The 17,187-nt window shown below is 39.2% G+C and overlaps 1 protein-coding gene across 1 annotated transcript in view; it reads left to right on the top strand.

Annotated features, from left to right (window-relative positions):
• Positions 1-17,187, top strand: part of LOC131064457 (DNA-directed RNA polymerase V subunit 1) — a 223,899-nt gene that overhangs the window by 23,645 nt on the left and 183,067 nt on the right. The gene's annotated exons all lie outside the window — the stretch shown is intronic.

The following is a 17,187-nucleotide window of genomic DNA, read 5'->3' as shown; positions in this document are numbered from 1 at the left end:
AATGCAGCCCGTTGACGTGTTTTTTAGGACTACTTCGAACACAGAATAAAGTTTCCAACGTTTCCTTCACTCTCTCTTGTTTACAATCAGACCGTATGCTAAGATTGCAAAGAAACATCAAACGGCTAATTTCAAGGTTCCTTTTGTGCATGGACGCGACTCAGTTAGTTGATGGGTTTGCTGTTAACCCAATGGGCCTTACGTATGCTCACAAAAGATCTTACAAACTTGCTGGTTCAAGGATTTCTACGCGAATGATTAGCAATGAAAGCTTTGTTTTTTGGATTTTTTGGGGTTTCAAATATGCGGAAAGTAAATGAGTGAAGAGTTTAGAAAACTAGGCTAAGACTAATCTAATCCTACGAACAAGGAGACGGGATTACTTATGCGAAATCCAACCATGCTTCGCTTCGCCAACAGAGCACAACTACATGAAGGCGGTGCAATCTTCAGAGGGTGTGTAAAGGTTTTTCAATATCACCAATGGAAACCATCAAATCGAACAATCTCCACTGATAATCGAAGTTAAGCATACGCATATAACGGAGGCTCATGCTAACTTTGCAAAGTATGCAACAATCAACTGCACACCAAAAGTATGAGCACGGACTTTGCAGCAAGTAATCCAATCAAATCCAGTTTATCTAACAACACAGAAGCAAATATAATCTATACGAAGAGAGTGAGACCATGCGAGCTTCAAAACAACACAAGAACACACCAACAATTGAACAATGTATTAAGTGTTTGCTTCAAAAACTCCTAGCAACAATCTTTGACAACAATCTCTCCTCCCTTACAAATGAGGGGGGTCACCCCTTTATATAGGCCTTGGGCCATGAAAACATACAAACCCTAATTAGGGTTTCACCCTAAAAGATTCTCCACTCAAGATGCAACAAGGTGGGAATCAGTAATTAATACCCATCATGCCCATATACAATTAATTCAATAAGCCCAAAAATGGTATCCATTTGTGCATTAAATGCACCCCATTACATCAAATTTGCCAAAAATACCACAAATAGTCCCCATGCAAACATAAATGCCCATCATTCTTCATGCGACGACTGCATGCAAAAGGAATCTGTCACAAAATCATTAAAATGACGGCTGCATGCAAAACGATTCCTCATGCATTCAACATGCATCGACTGGGCCGCCACTAAGTCAAAATATTTTAGTAGTAAATGTGCCGCCATTACTCAGTCAAAAGATTCTCATCCAAGAATGGACGACCATTATTCCGTTCATTAATTGCATACACAATGAATTTACTAATTACGGCTTCCAATTCGCCTACGGAGACACTTGGCACACTTTCGATGTCAAACTCCGTCAAGGTGATTTCTTCCTTGCTCCTAGAGAAGAAGTTTTCACATTCCATAATCATTTCCTGGACCCTTTTCATTGTGTTGGAAAATGAGGAAACATTCTGAAAATGTTCCTTAGAAAAGTGAAGAAGAATTCATGTAACTGAGATTTCAAGGAGTTCACCGATATTCCATCCTTATTTAGCCTCTTTGTGAACAGTGCTTCAATCACGTTGATGACTTCCTCCTGCACCCTTCTAATTGAGTCTTTCAAAGTTAAAGCTCCATGCTAAACTTTTCAAAGGTATTCTTTCCTGAGTAAACAACGCAGATTCATCAGGAAAAGTCATAAATTTCATTCTCTTGGATTACTTTTCCATCAATCAGTGTTTGCTTCAGAATCTTCATTAGAGCCCTGAGTCATAGAATGGTTATGTCCAGATAAATGTGGACATCTTCCCACAAACCTTCCACTATCTCCAATCTGTTTAGAAGGGCCACAATTTGGTATGAAGTTGAGCCAAATCTTCAATGAATTTTCCAGCCGCAGTAAATACATCTTCCAACCATTCCCTGGAACTCTGGGCCATCACTCTGATTATTTCTGTGTCTTCAACGACTTTCCTTGGGGAGGGAGGAAGGAGGAACGAAAGATGGATTTGCTTCCCTGAGCGACCGCTTGCGACTTCTAATGTATTCACATAAGGCCCTATTTTCTTCCTTCAACCTTTTACATTTTGCCTTTGTTTTCTGCATCTTATTTCGTCATGGCCAAGGAAGATCCTTCGAAATCTTAAATTACTTGCTCGGTGGAAGCATGCCCTAGATCAGTCTATCTAATCACATAATCCTTTGGCATAATCTTATTCCCGTCTTTATCTATTGCAGGCTTAGCTATATGCAAGGTTCGGGATCCAGATGCATCCCTCACAACCTTGGAGAATTTTCGAGGAGCCTTCTTTTCTACCGTCTGATCCATTCTTTTCAAAAGTTCTTCCAACTCCTGCGTTGGCTCAGTTTCTTTTTCTGGCTCCCTTCTTAATCTATCTATCAGCCAATTAGGAGCGGGAATGGAGTGACTATGGATTTCCATCTGCTCTTGCTCTTGTGATACTTCCTCCATTTTGCCAAGGATGGCTTCCATGAAACTATCCTGGCGAGTTTCTTCCTGATGAGGAGAAACTTCCTGTCTCTGGCTTCTTGACTGATGTGGTCTATATGAAGCACTAATGCTGAGAATATCTTGTGTTGGAGCATTGCCAAGGATGTTGTCTGAGGTGGATTTACTGGATTTTCTTGCGAAAACGTTTCTACCTCCCGCACACTGGAAGAACTTGCTGGTGACTGCGTTCCTTCTATCCTTCCTCTCTTTTGCAATGGTTCTTCCTGTTGCATTTCTTGCTGAACTTCTTTTATGAATTTCTTGTTGACTTCCTGCTAGGTTTTCTGTTGGGCTTCCTATTGGACATCCTTCTTCCTTGTCGTCCTCGGCCTCTTTGGAACACTTTTCCCTCTATCAAACCGGACTTCTCCCTCTTCCTGAGCTTGTGAAGATCCTTCAGTTGCTTCGCTATGGGAATCTTGTAAAGTTATTTCAATTTCAATTAAAGAACAAGTTATGAACTATGAATGCTATATATGGATATGAGGAATTATGTCAATGTCTAATAATTCTGATTTTTATCTGCAGGTTTGAAGGAGAGAGATCATTTAATATTTTCTATGTCTTCTCCAAATGAATTCAATTGGCATATATATCATTTAGGCAACCGGTCAATTGGTGTATTGACCGATCATGCCTTTTAGGCATGACCGATCAATGCACCCATTGATCGGTGCCTTTACAATTATACCATTAACACAATGCTGATTATCGATTCAAAAACCCCCGATAGCATATTGTAATATCATAATATAATGACTGATCAATATAATGAATCGGTTCATATAAACACCGATGATTCAAAGTGCATGATGTATATAATCCAACCGGTGCAGTTGTTAACCAATGTTAATGCCAAATGAAGCGGTGTATTCATTAAACCCGATAACAAATATGCCCGATATAATTAAGCCGATAACAAATGTGAATCGGTGCCAATGTTTATGCACCCGATAGCAAGTATGTATTGGCGAATTTAACCCGATAACTTATAGCATTTAATATGCTATCGGGTTAATACCCCGATAGCATATTAATGCCAATTAACAATTGACATTAATATGCTATCGGGTTGTTAGCCCGATAGCATAATGATAAGCAATGTTTGTACAATCCGATAATCATATGCAATATAAATCAGACATGAAGCATGTAGATAAATAACAGAACAAGGAAGGTTAGGAAGATCTTATCTTGCATAAGCTACCATGCATTAACACTCCCTCTTAGCTTTGGAAGATAGATAAGGCAACCTGCATCACATTTCCTTTTCATAACTAAGATAATGTTAGTCAGCAAAAATCATTTATAAATGAGAAGTACCATCAAGACATATGATACAAAATAGAAGAACATCACCTGAGCATGTGACATAAAGTATTATTTTAACATGTGATAAAAGTAAGAGAATCATCACCTGATCATGTGAGAAATCACCAAAACATGTGATATGTAAGATTCATCAAGATATCACCTAACACGTGATATCAGTATTGCCTAACACGCAATACTTAAGGATAAGTCTATGAGAAAGGTTAGTTTCTCATCATATCCAAGTTGTGATAAGTGCAATAACATTTATAAATGTTTATCACAACATAGTCATGGCACATCCATGACTTACCAGAGATCCAACATGATCAATGGTTGAGATATCACCTACACGTGATATCAGTATTGCCTAACACGCAATACAAGGATAACCATATGAGAAGTGCTTAAGTTCTCATCATATCCAAGTTGTGATAATGCAATAACATTTGTACAAATATTGTATCACAACATAGTCATGGCACATCCATGACTTACCAGTGATCCAACATGATTACTGGTTTGACTATCATAAGATCGTCACCTTATGATGTCTACATACAAGTGTTCAGTATCTGAGAGATCGTCACCTCTTAGATATGAACACAGGTGGCAAGAAGCCAAGAGATAGTCCAGACATGACAAAGAAGTTTACACATTAAACATCTTAAATATATGTAAGTATAGATTACAAAGCAGATTACCTTTCTATCATACCTAAATCCTTTCTGAAGTGATCAACCTTCACTCTGGAAAGTGGTTTGGTCAGAATATCTGCAGTCTGATCTCCTGTACACACATATTCTAACTTTATCACATTCCTGTCAACCATATTTCGTACATAGTGATATGGAATCTCAATATGTTTGGACCTGTTATGAAATACTGGATTTACAGAGAGTTTTATACAGCTTTGATTATCACACTGAATGACTGTAGGTTTCATAGGTTCTCCAAATAATCCCACGAGCAATTTCCTTAGCCATACTGCTTCTCGGGCAGCCATTGAAGCTGCAATATATTCAGCCTTTGTGGAACTCTGAGCTACTGAAGATTGTTTTCTGCTGATCCAGGATATCATGGCTGACCCTAAACTGAAGCAGCACCTTGAAGTGCTCTTTCTGTCAGTCACACTGCCAGCCCAATCTGAATTTGTAAATCCATGTAGATCTATGTCAACCTTTTCATATTTAAGGCCAAGCTTTAGGGTACCTTGTAGATATCTCATTATATGCTTTACTGCAACCAGGTGTATCTCCTTGGGTTCACACATGAATTGACTTAAGGCATTAACAGCATAGCAGATATCTGACCTTTGTATTTACCAGATACATCAGGGACCCAATCATCTGCCTGTATTGAGTGGGGTCAGTAGGTCTTGATTCTGCTGCTGCTTCTTTAAGTTTATGGAAGTTGGTTTCCATAGGAGAGGTCATGGGTCTGCAGTTTAGCATTCCAAATCTTGTCAATATGTCCAAGGTGTACTTCCCTTGGTTCAGTACAATATTATCATAATTCTGCCATACTTCCAATCCTAGGAAGTAATGAAGAAGCCCCAAGTTTTTCATATCAAATTCTGTGGATAGATCTTTCTTGCATTGCTCTATTAGGTGATCATCTCCTGTGATTAATAAGTCATCAACATATAAAATTAATATTAACATATCACCTTTATTTCTTTTGAGGTAGAGATTAGGATCTGCATCATTCTTAGAGAAACCCAGCTTTGAGAGATAGGTGTCAATTCTTTCATACCAGGCTCTAGGAGCTTGTTTGAGCCCATAGAGAGCTTTCTTGAGTCTACACACATGAGACTCTGCATCATGAATTTCAAACCCTTCAGGTTGCTCTAAGTAGACTTCTTCCACGATCTCACCATTTAGGAATGCTGTCTTAACATCCATCTGATGTACCTTCCACCCCTTTGCTGCTGCAATGGCTAGGACAACTCTTATTGATGTGTACCTGGCAACAGGTGCAAATGTTTCTTCGTAATCTATTCCTTCCTTCTGTGAGAACCCTATCTGGCCTTGTGTTTTTCAATACTGCCATCTGCAGCATGCTTGATTTTAAACAACCATTTAGAAGACACAACAGACTTCTTGGTTGGCCTAGGAACAATCTCCCAAACATCATTCTTCATAATGGACTGATATTCTTCAGTCATGGCATCTATCCATACTTGATGTTTGAGTGCATCTGAAACATTGTTAGGTTCAGCTTTAGAGAGATCATTCATAAGTGCAACATAGTTGATGAATTTATCAGGCCTCTTGCTTTCCCTGAAGGTTCCTGAAGGAGCAGCGAACTTCTGAGCTTCTGCTATAGTTTTGGTGGCCCATAGTGGTCTTTTCTTGCGATTATCTATAGGTGGGTCTTGTGTTTCACTTATAGTTTCCTCAAGATACTCCCTCTGAAGCTCAGGAGTAGGTTCTTCTTCTAGGTTAGGAGTAGGATTATGAATTTCAGGTTCTATTGTATTTTGGGCCCTTTTGAAGGCTAAATCTTCTTCGAAGATTACATCCCTACCGAGTTCAATATTTCTCTGCCCTTGTACATAGATTCTGTAGGCTTTAGAAGTTTCATTGTATCCTACAAGTATTCCCTTTTTTACAGAGGGTTCTAGTTTTAGTCTTTTCTCTTTAGGTACATGAATATAGATCGGACACCCAAATATCCTAAGATGGCTGATATCTGGTTTTGTCTTGGTAAAGACTTCCTCAGGAGTTTTATCTTCAAGGTGTGAATGAGGACATCTATTTTGTATGTACACAACAGTGTTAGTTGCTTCTGCCCAAAGGTTCAAGTTTAGATTTTGATTTAGTATCATGGCTTTGGCAGCTTCTACTATGGTTCTATTTTTCCTTTCAGCTACTCCATTTTGTTGTGGATTATAAGGTATTGTCAACTCCCTCTTAATCCCAGAATTTTTTCAAAAGTCTTTAAATAGTCCTGATGTGTATTCCCCCCCATTGTCAGTTCTTAAGGTTTTAATTTTGTTTTCAGAGAGATTTTCTGTTAATGTTTTAAACTCTTTAAACCTACTTAGGATCTCTTCTAATTCTTTTCATTTCAGAAAGTAGATCCACGTCTTCCTAGAGTAGTCATCAACAAAAATTACATAGTACAAAAATCCCCCTAGCGAGGGTACGGACATAGGTCCACATACATCAGAATGAATTAACTCCAAAACTTTGCTAGTTTTCCTAGTACTATTCTGAAATGCACTTTTGGTATTTTTACCTAAGGCACACCCTTTGTATGCCTCTGAATGATATTGCTTCAACTTAGGTAGACCTGTGACAAGGTTTCCCATAGTTGACAAAGCTCTATAATTCAGATGGCCTAATCTCCTGTGCCATACTTCATTTGCATTAGTTGCTTCATGGATCAATGCTAGATTGGGCTCTGTACATAGCTCATACAAATAGCCTTGTCTTCGACCAATGACCTTAGCGTCTTTGATGGAGGATCTCTTTGGCCAAGCCAACACCTTGTTTTCCATGAAGGTCACTCTGTATCCTTGATCTTCTAGTGTTGATATGGAGATTAGATTTCTTTTGATGCCTGGAACATATAGTACTTCTTCAAGTCGTAGTGACATGCCTGTCTTCAGTTTGATGGTGCAGGTTTCAATTCCTCTGACTGGATGTGAAGAATCGTCTCCGATGGTTAATTCCTCATCATCTTTCTCTATCATGGAGTCTAGTATTTCTCTAAGGCCGGTGATGTGTCTGGATGAACCATTGTCGATCACCCATGAGTTAGACTTGTTTGAAGCATGGCTTGTAAGTGCTGAGTAGAGGACATAGTTCTCGGAGTCATTTTCTCTTCTACATTTCCTCACTTTTGCAAATGTGGCTTGCTTCCCTTTCTCTGGACAATTTGCAACATAGTTTCCGAATTTGTCACACCTATAACATTGAACATGTGATAGGTCTTTCTTAGAAGTGTTCTTGCCTTGTTTAGCTTTTCTTTTCCTGAATTGCTTCTTTTTGTACTTCTTATTGATGTTTGTATTTAGGACTTGCAAGTCTTCATCTATATTCTTCTGTTATTCCTACCTTGTTCAATCTGGATTCTTCTTGTACACAGTCATCTCTTAGTCTTTCAAACTTAGGATATTTGGACCTAGCACTGATGCCTTGGACGAATGTGTTCCATCCACTAGGCAATCCATCTAGAGCAATGAGTGTTAACTCTTTGCTTTGGATGTCGTATCCAAGGGAAGCTAGGTCATCTCTTAGGCTTGATATCCTCATGAAGTAGGAGTTAATTGTCTCCCCTTTGTTCATACTGATATGGTTGATCTCTCGTTTTAATGCCAGAGTACGACTTGCATTTGATATCTCAAATGTCCTTTCAAGTGCCTTGAACATTTTATAAGCCATCTCCTGCTTTCTAATGATGGGCATTATATTATTTCTTACCCCATCCACTATTATTTTAATAGCCTTATCATTTCCCTCGATCCATGTGGATTTCTCGGTTTCATCTTCTGGTTGTGCACTTTCAGTTTGGACATATGAATCAACTTTGTTTTCTCTTAAAATCATTTTGATTCGAAACTTCCAAGCTGAAAAATCTTCGCTACCTCCGAGTCTATCTTCGAATCTGATAGCGTTGGCCATTATGGAAATGTGATGTAGTTTGTAACTTAGTCCTTGAATTTTATCAAAATTGAATAGCCTTAGGTTCGATTACCTTGGCTCTGATACCATGTAAAGTTATTTCAATTTCAATTAAAGAACAAGTTATGAACTAAGAATGCTATATATGGATATGAGGAATTATGTCAATGTCTAATAATTCTGATTTTTATCTGCAAGTCTGAAGGAGAGAGATCATTTAATATTTTGTATGTCTTCTCCAAATGAATTCAATTGGCATATATATCATTTAGGCAACCGGTCAATTGGTGTATTGACCGGTCATGCCTTTTAGGCATGACCGATCAATGCACCCATTGATCGGTGCCTTTACAATTATACCATTAACACAATGCTGATTATCGGTTCAAAAACCCCCGATAGCATATTGTAATATCATAATATAATGACTGATCAATATAATGAATGGGTTCATATAAACACCGATGATTCAAAGTGCATGATGTATATAATCCAACCGGTGCAGTTGTTAACCAATGTTAATGCCAAATGAAGCGGTGTATTCATTAAACCCAACAACAAATATGCCCGATATAATTAAGCCCGATAACAGATGTGAATCGGTGCCAATGTTTATGCACCCGATAGCAAGTATGTATCGGTGAATCTAACCCGATAACTTATAGCATTTAATATGCTATCGGGTTAATACCCCGATAGCATATTAATGCCAACTAACAATTGACATTAATATGCTATCGGGTTGTTAGCCCGATAGCATATTGATAAGCAATGTTTGTACAATCCGATAATCATATGCAATATAAATCAGACATGAAGCATGTGGATAAATAACAGAACAAGGAAGGTTAGGAAGATCTTATTTTGCATAAGCTACCATGTATTAACAAATCTAGACTTCCCATCAATTGAAAAGTCAAGTGGACATTTGCTTCTTTTAACCTTTTGATATGCCTATCAACTTAGTGTCTGGTAAACTTTAAAACATGTCTGGAAAAGATGTCTAGGTCGTCAATTTTAGGTTCCGACTAGTCTGGCAGGTGAATGGGTTGATCTTTCACACTTTTGAATTTTGGTTGCACCAAGTCCGAATCCTCTTTCACTTGATTTGGCACCTACATTATCTCACCTATCCTGATGGTGTCAAGGGGCAGTCTGGAATACATTTTCTTTTGGACTTCAAAGTCATCCTTGGCACTTGCCTAGTAATCTTCTAGGTGAAACTTATGTATAAATTTCACTCCAACCACCTTTCTAATTTGGCGATAAGGATCATATTGAGCTCTGGATGTGTAAAATGCCAGGCAATAGAATGCCAACTCCTCTGCTGCTTTCTCAGCTGCCTCCGAACTCAGGCACACCTCCACGTAATCACCTAGGACAACCGGGAATTCAATGGGCTTCTTCTTCTTCTTCTTCTTATGTAATTGATCATAGGCTGTTAACTGCCTCATGAGTTCAAGCAATACCAGTTTGTCGGATGGATACCTTGGCAATTTGTATGATTGGAATGAGAATCCCTACGTCTTTATATAGGTGAATTTTGGAAATTGTAAAAACGTAGCTCCATATTTTTGAACAAGGGCCCTAGCCTATGGTGACACCCTTGTGCACAATTCATTCTGTATAAGTCTAGTGAAATACATAGTGAGGGTGTCATTCGCCAGCTTGTAAGAATTAGTATGATGAAGATGTAGCTGAGGATATCACTCATACACTTTCAGTTGTGCCGGTCCGCAACCCATGAGTCCTTTTGCTTGCAAACCATCAAAGCCTCCCCTTCTTGCAAGCATATAAATCACGTAGGAGCTCATGAAGAAGGATTGGGACTTCCTTTCTTTCAAATCTCTTAGCCGTTCATGCAAGTAGTGGTTGATCAACTTGACCCAATCCACTAACCCATTAGCATTCATGATTTCGCCGATGTAAAAGAACATCCATGGTTCAAAATTTATAGTATGTGAACATCCCACTATCCTACTTAGCATCTTTATCAGGTCCACAATTTCCTATTTGAATTCGAAGATGGTGCGAACCTTAGGCATTTTGGAGATATGTGGCCTAGGCTTTAGAAACCACTGTTTATTGATCATATCCGCACATCTGCCAGGACCCGCTTCATAAACTGCCTTAGCTCCATTTATGGTCTTGTATGTCATGGAATGGTTTGAAGGAATTCCGAAGGCTTCACCAATTGATTGCGGAGTCAAGGTCGCTAGCAGCCTGCCATCTGATGTTGAAACTATCTTCCGCTCCAAATTGTAATGCTTTGCACATTCAAGAATCAAGTCTGGACATTGGATTGCAGGAAGAAAACCAGCTACTGCAACGATTCCGCTTTTGACAAACTTGATAGGTGTAGGAGAGGGATTATGCCTTGCTGTCCCAAACATCTTGATCTTGAAGGCAGCCAAGTTGAACATGCCTATATTTGTATTGCTAATCTCTTTCCACCTTGAAGCAATCTTGGAATCTGGAAGAAAGCCCTTCATTTCTGCTTTTATCTGTGATTGCCTGGTGATAGTAGCCGCCTTGCTTGATTCTCTCATCCTGGAAAAGCACCTTGGGAATGATGAAAAATTCTCTAAGTATGACCTTCCTGACCTCCTCACCAACTAACTCTTCTTTCTTAAATCCTGCATGTGAGAAATGAAATGCATCCTCACGCTTATATAGAATTTCTCCAATCGTGCTGCTAAGTTGGGAGGCATTTAATTTGGCAATCGCATTCATTATGCGTCATACTTTCCCATTTACCACGCCATGCAAATGGAATTTCCCTTGTAGTTGAGTTCAAATTAGGAAATTTCTCTTAATGCATTAAATCATGTCATACTTGGAATATTCCTTGCCAACTCACTAATTTCCATTTTTTCAAATTTCGGAGGGAAATTGGAAGATTCTTCAAGATTCACCTAATTCATCTCCTTGGCTTGACTTTTCTTGCTCCGGAGGGAATTTTCCATGCTCGTCCACCATCTCCTTTTTTTAAGGGATCTTCCTAAAATTTAGGACTCGGCTCCAGTGGAGAGAGAAATATCTCACGATTCCAAATCTACAAAAATTTCCGGATTTTGATAAGATTTGGTGCCTAAAAGTGGAAATTTTAAATTTTTTCCCTAAGGGATTTTTGCTTTTCCATTCCTTTCCTAACCTTTGGAATTCCGCTTTGCCTCGGAAGATTTCTTGAATTTCTTAACTTAAGCGTGGAATTCACTTTGCTTAACATTCTCCATGAGCTTGCAAGTTTGGCGCCTTTGTCCATCCTTGGGTGCATTTCTAACTGTTTTATGGAATTCAATGTTCTTCATACTTTACATATTGACTTCACTTTGACGCCCTCCTACCTTCCTAGGCGCTGTTTTGACTTTGTCATGGAATTCAGTGCATTTCACATTTTCCCTGATTCCTTACTTTTGGCGCCATGACTCTTCTTTTGGCGCTAAATTCACACATGAATGGAATTTCACAAATTTTTAACTTTTCCTTCATCATCCTTATTTGACGCCCCACTGCTTCCTAGGGCGACATTTTGAGTTGGAGATGGAATTCATCATTTTTGGGGTTTTTCCATGATAACTTCAATTTAGCACTCTTGTACTCCCTAGGGCGGAATTTTGTCCTGGGCTTGGAATCCATCATTCCCCTAGTTTTCCATGTTGACCCTCTCCTAGCGCTCTTTCATCTCCATGGTCGCCAAATTCATGTTGGCAAGGAATTCTCGAGTTTCTCCTTTATCCACAACCCAAGCATTTTAACGCTCAACTGGTCCTCTTTGGCACAAATTTCACATGGAGGTGGAATTTATCATTTTTGAGGATTTCCACAAACACCCTATCTTAGCGCCCTTCTCTGTCTTGGGGCAGAATTTTGCGTAGGCTAAGGATTCATTGCATTTTATGAATTCCAAGGGCACCCCATTTTGGTGCCCTCATCCTTAGTTGGGCGCTATTTCCACCTAGAGGTGGAATTTCTCCTTTTTCCATCATTCCAAGAGGCACTCATTTTAGTGCCCTATGTTGCACCTGGGCGCTATTTTGCATTTCGCATGGAATTTGAAGCTTTTGAGGATTTCCTTGAGTGTCCCATTCCAGTGCCTTATCTCCTTCTAGGGCGCCAGATACCCTATGCCATGGATTTTGGCAAAAAATCCATCTTTCAGGCTTGATCAATCTTTGATGTCTCGGATTCAAGGTGCCATCTGTTGATTCGAAGTGATCTCATATGCTTAAGACTTTTCTGATCACTTTCCACTCTAGGAATCGATGCCAACACTTAGCCAAATTTTGCTCTCTCTGTCTACTTTTCAAACCTTCTGGATTTAGAAATAGTTGTGAATGTTCAATCTTCATTGCCTGCCTGAATGGTCCTGTGAAAAACAAACTCTCCAAAAATAGAAACTTTTCAAAATGTCAATATTAGATACCAAAATGCCCAGACTCTATTTTAAACCCCTTATTTATTCCTCTTCTTGCCCCCTGTATTTTTGTAGAGATACTCAGACAAACATTCAGTTTAAATATTGGCTTCTCAACATAAACCGTTAACTAACACTTTTGTTTCGAATATCACTTCGATCACGTATTTCCCTCATTCATCGATATACTGTTTTCGGTCCCTAGGGCTGTCTCCTCACCGCTTCCTCTCTGATATCCATCGGGTTTTATGTCGATGAAACCTTGGGCTTCGGTGACCTTCTTTATTTTTCCACCGAAATACTTCTTCCATCGATATCAATGCCCCGTCGATGAATGGATCTATTGTCTCACCGAATACTTCTTCCACCAATAAAGTTGTATCGGCGAAACAACGCATATCGGAGACATGCCTTTTAGCCTCCTCGAAACCTATTTCCTCATCGATATCTTTTATCGATGAAACTGCCTTTTGTCTAATCGACCTTATTCTTTTGATGTGAACGTTTCTTTCGGTGAGTCCCTTTGCATCGATGGTATTTTCTCCTCGAATACCTTTTCCCGTCGATAAAAACCATCTCCACTTTCCTCGATATCTTTTATCGATGGAATTACAATCTCCGATGAGTCCTTTCTTAAGTTTATCAGCGTTTCCTTTCTTTCGATACCCTTTTTATATCGATGAGACATCGTTGGGTCTCATGTCGAAGAAACCTTGGGCTTCGGTATTTCCTTTATCCTTCCATCGAAACACTTTTTCTATTGACATCACTACACTCCTTCGATGAATGGGTCTATTGTTTCATCGAGGCCATCTTTCTTTTGATGATTTGCTTCAGTATCATCTTTCATCGATGAGCTCATTAGTAATCTTCCTCGATAAAGTTGCATCGGTAAAACCACACACATCGGTAACATGCTTTTTAGCTTCCTCGAAACTCATATTCTTATCGATATCTTTTATCGAGGTAGCCTCCTTCTGTTTGATCGTGATCATTCTTTCGATAAGAATGCTTCTTGCGGTAAGTTTCCTTCATAAGTCGCCGATGGTTTTATTTCCTCGGAAGCCTTTTCCCGTTGATGAAAACTGTCTTTGCTTTCTTCGATATCCTCTTTCGTTGGAATCAATGCTTTCGATGAGTCCCTCTTAGGTTCATCGGTGTTCCCTTTCCTTCGCTACCCTCTTTATATCGATGAAACTCTCTTATGTTTCATCGACCAGTCATCTTTCGATTAAAATGTCGCTGTCGGCCAATAACTTTAGTATCTCTTCGACACCCTTCTTTTCTCGAATAGTCCTATCGATGAAACCTTACCTAGTTTCTTCGATTTCATCATTTTGGTAGAACTATCTTCTTCGTTGTATTCATTACATATCCCACCGATACCGAAGTTTCTTAGGTAGCCCTGCTTCATCGATGGAACCTCCTTTGGTTTCATCGATATACCTTCTATCAATGAAAATAACGCTTTCGATAAGTCCCTTTTGAAGTTCATCGAGGCCCAAGTCTATTCGATAAATCATCTTATCGATGAAACATCGATAGGTTTCTTCGATTCCCTTTTATATTGATGGGACATTGTTGGGTCTTATGTCGAAGAAACCTTGGGCTTCGGTAACTTCCTTTATCCTTCCATCGAAACACTTTTTCTATCGACATCACTACACTCCTTCGATGAATGGGTCTATTGTTTCATCGAGGCCATCTGTCTTTTGCTGATTTGCTTCCACTATCATCTTTCATTGATGAGCTCATTAGTAATCTTCCTCGATAACGTTGCATCGGTAAAACCACACTCATCGGTAACGTACCTTTTAGCCTCCTCGAATCTCATATTATTATCGATATCTTTTTTTGATCGTGATCATTCTTTCGATAAGAACGCTTCTTTCCGTAAGTCTCCTTCATGTTGCGCCGATGGCATTATTTCCTGGGAAGCCTTTTCCCGTCGATGAAAACAGTCTCTGCTTTCTTCGATATCCTCTTTCGGTGGTATCTATGCTTTCGATGAGCCCCTCTTAGGTTCATCGGTGTCCCCTCTCCCTTGATACCCTCTTTATATCGATGAAACTCTCTTATGTTTTATCGACCTTTTATCTTTCGATGAAACTGTCTCTATCGGCCAATAACTTTAGTATCTCTTCGACACCCTTCTTCTCTCAAACTGTCCTATCGATGAAACCTTCCCCAGTTTCTTCAATCTCATCTTTTCGGAAGATCTATCTTCTTCGGTGAATTCATTACATGTCCTACCGATACTGCAGTTTCTTCGGTAGCCTTGCCTCATCGACGGAACCTCCTTTGGTTTCTTCGATAACCTTCTATCGATGAAAAATAACGCTTGCGATAAGTCCCTTTTGAAGTTCATCGTCGCCCAATTCTATCCGATAAATCATCTTTTCGATGAAACATCGATAGGTTTCTTCGATTCAACAGGTCTACCATTTTTTGCATGTGTCGGCCTATAGGAACTGAGAAAATCATTTGTAACCCCCAAGCGCCCTGCCATATACTCATTTGATACTTGCTGCTGAGCTTTCTATAACTGAATGGTTATTTGACACTCCACAGACTGCAGGTAATATGTGGCTTGCATGCAAAATATTTTGAGTAAAGAATGTAGGTTAAATTCTGCCATAAAACTCATCTACCTCTATTACCCTCAGCTGAACTCAGGCAAGACAGAAGTCCCATTTACCCCCTTTTGTTATTTTATCCTGGATATCATCCATTTTCAGGGATAGCATCCGGGTACATAAGCAAAAGGTGGTAAACAGGTGATTCATACCTATGGATGATCACTTATTTCAGAGATATGAGGTTAAGAATTTAGAAACATCAGAGAAGGATGTCAAATCACGTTGGAATACTACATGCGACTAACAATCTGGGCAAGTGTTTTGAAAACTAACCATGCAGGAGGTGCAGGGCCATCTTGAACAAATGACAGGATGAAAGTTGCTAAAATGACAAAAGACTACATGCAATCAAGGTTCAAACTCTTAAACAAAGCACAAGGAGAACAGTGACAAGTGAAAAATAGTAATATGGGCCTGTAAGGGAAAGAAAATATCTTCCCACTTGCTCACCCTAGACCGGGGTGTTATTGTACTATTCTTAATCTATGCTTATTGTAATTAGATGTAGAAACTATCTGGACTACAGTCCCGGGCAAGGCCGGAGGTTTTCTCGCCTCCACTCTTTCCTACTGGCGCTCGCATGAGTGGAGTGATGTAAAAAATTAATTTTGATTAATAAATTTTTTTGGCTATGGCCTCTTACCGATCAAAAAAAAAATATTAGATCCCAAAATAGGACGTTAGAATGACTTACTATAAATAGTAACTTACTAAAAATAGAAATTACTAAAAATAGTGAGTTTGATTTTTGGCAAAATGAAGACATTCCGAGACACAGTAAAATCCCTAAAAAATAGGAACTTTCTTGCTCCAATTTCGCCCAAATTTTACTGGGAGGTTCCTCGAAGGGTCCTGACTCTAGTTCTACACTCAGTTTTTCCAAAACCCTAACAGAAATCCCTAAAATCTAGGACTGAACGCAGAAATCCTAAAATTGACAAAAGGAGCCCTAGACGACCTAGACGACCAAATTCGCTCAAACGAAAAAGCAAACTTACTCAATAAGACCCCCAGACACTTGCAAAGCAGAGAAACTGTTGAGACTGTCACCAAAAGACCCCAAAAACCAAAACCAAACGACTGAGAGGGCCTAAAAAGTAGGGGGTCCCTATCTGGGATGGGGTGATGTGTGATTAGGTCACAACACAGCACTTGCCATTTACCTTAGTAAAGTTAGTGATGAAGTCCATGGGTTTGCTTTCTCACTTCTTTTGGGAATAGGCAAATGCTGTAACAAACTTGCTGACAAAAAACATGCTCAGCTTTGTTGGGTCCCAAAACCACTCTAAAATTCTAAAACTTAACTCAGCAATCTAGGCCAAGGGTGTCTTCAAGATGGCAAAATTGTGGTTCATTTATAGATCGTTGAGAGTTAAAGTCCAATTGGTGACAGTGGGTAATCTTATCTTCGCTGCAGGCTCTCCTTAAATCTAGGAGGGTGTTCCTAGAGTTATTCCTTAATAGGCATTCACATGAAACACAATGAACAACCAGTGCACTTCACAATAACTATACCCAATTGTGAGAATATTAATAACTGTCACTAGACTAATCTCAACTGGTTGTAGTAAAATCTCCCTATAGTTGATAGTTTCAATAATAGTCTCTAGACTAAGCTCAGTTAGTATAATAAATCCGCTTTATAGTTGATAATACGTAGACATATGCATCTGGGGATAAAAAGTTATGTTTCTTTAGGCATTGGCAAAGTATA

Source organism: Cryptomeria japonica, chromosome 2 (genome assembly GCF_030272615.1).
Source record: "Cryptomeria japonica chromosome 2, Sugi_1.0, whole genome shotgun sequence".
Taxonomy (NCBI): Eukaryota; Viridiplantae; Streptophyta; class Pinopsida; order Cupressales; family Cupressaceae; genus Cryptomeria; species Cryptomeria japonica.
The sequence above is the reverse complement of the archived record's forward strand: the minus strand, read 5'-3'. Positions and strand labels throughout refer to the sequence as shown.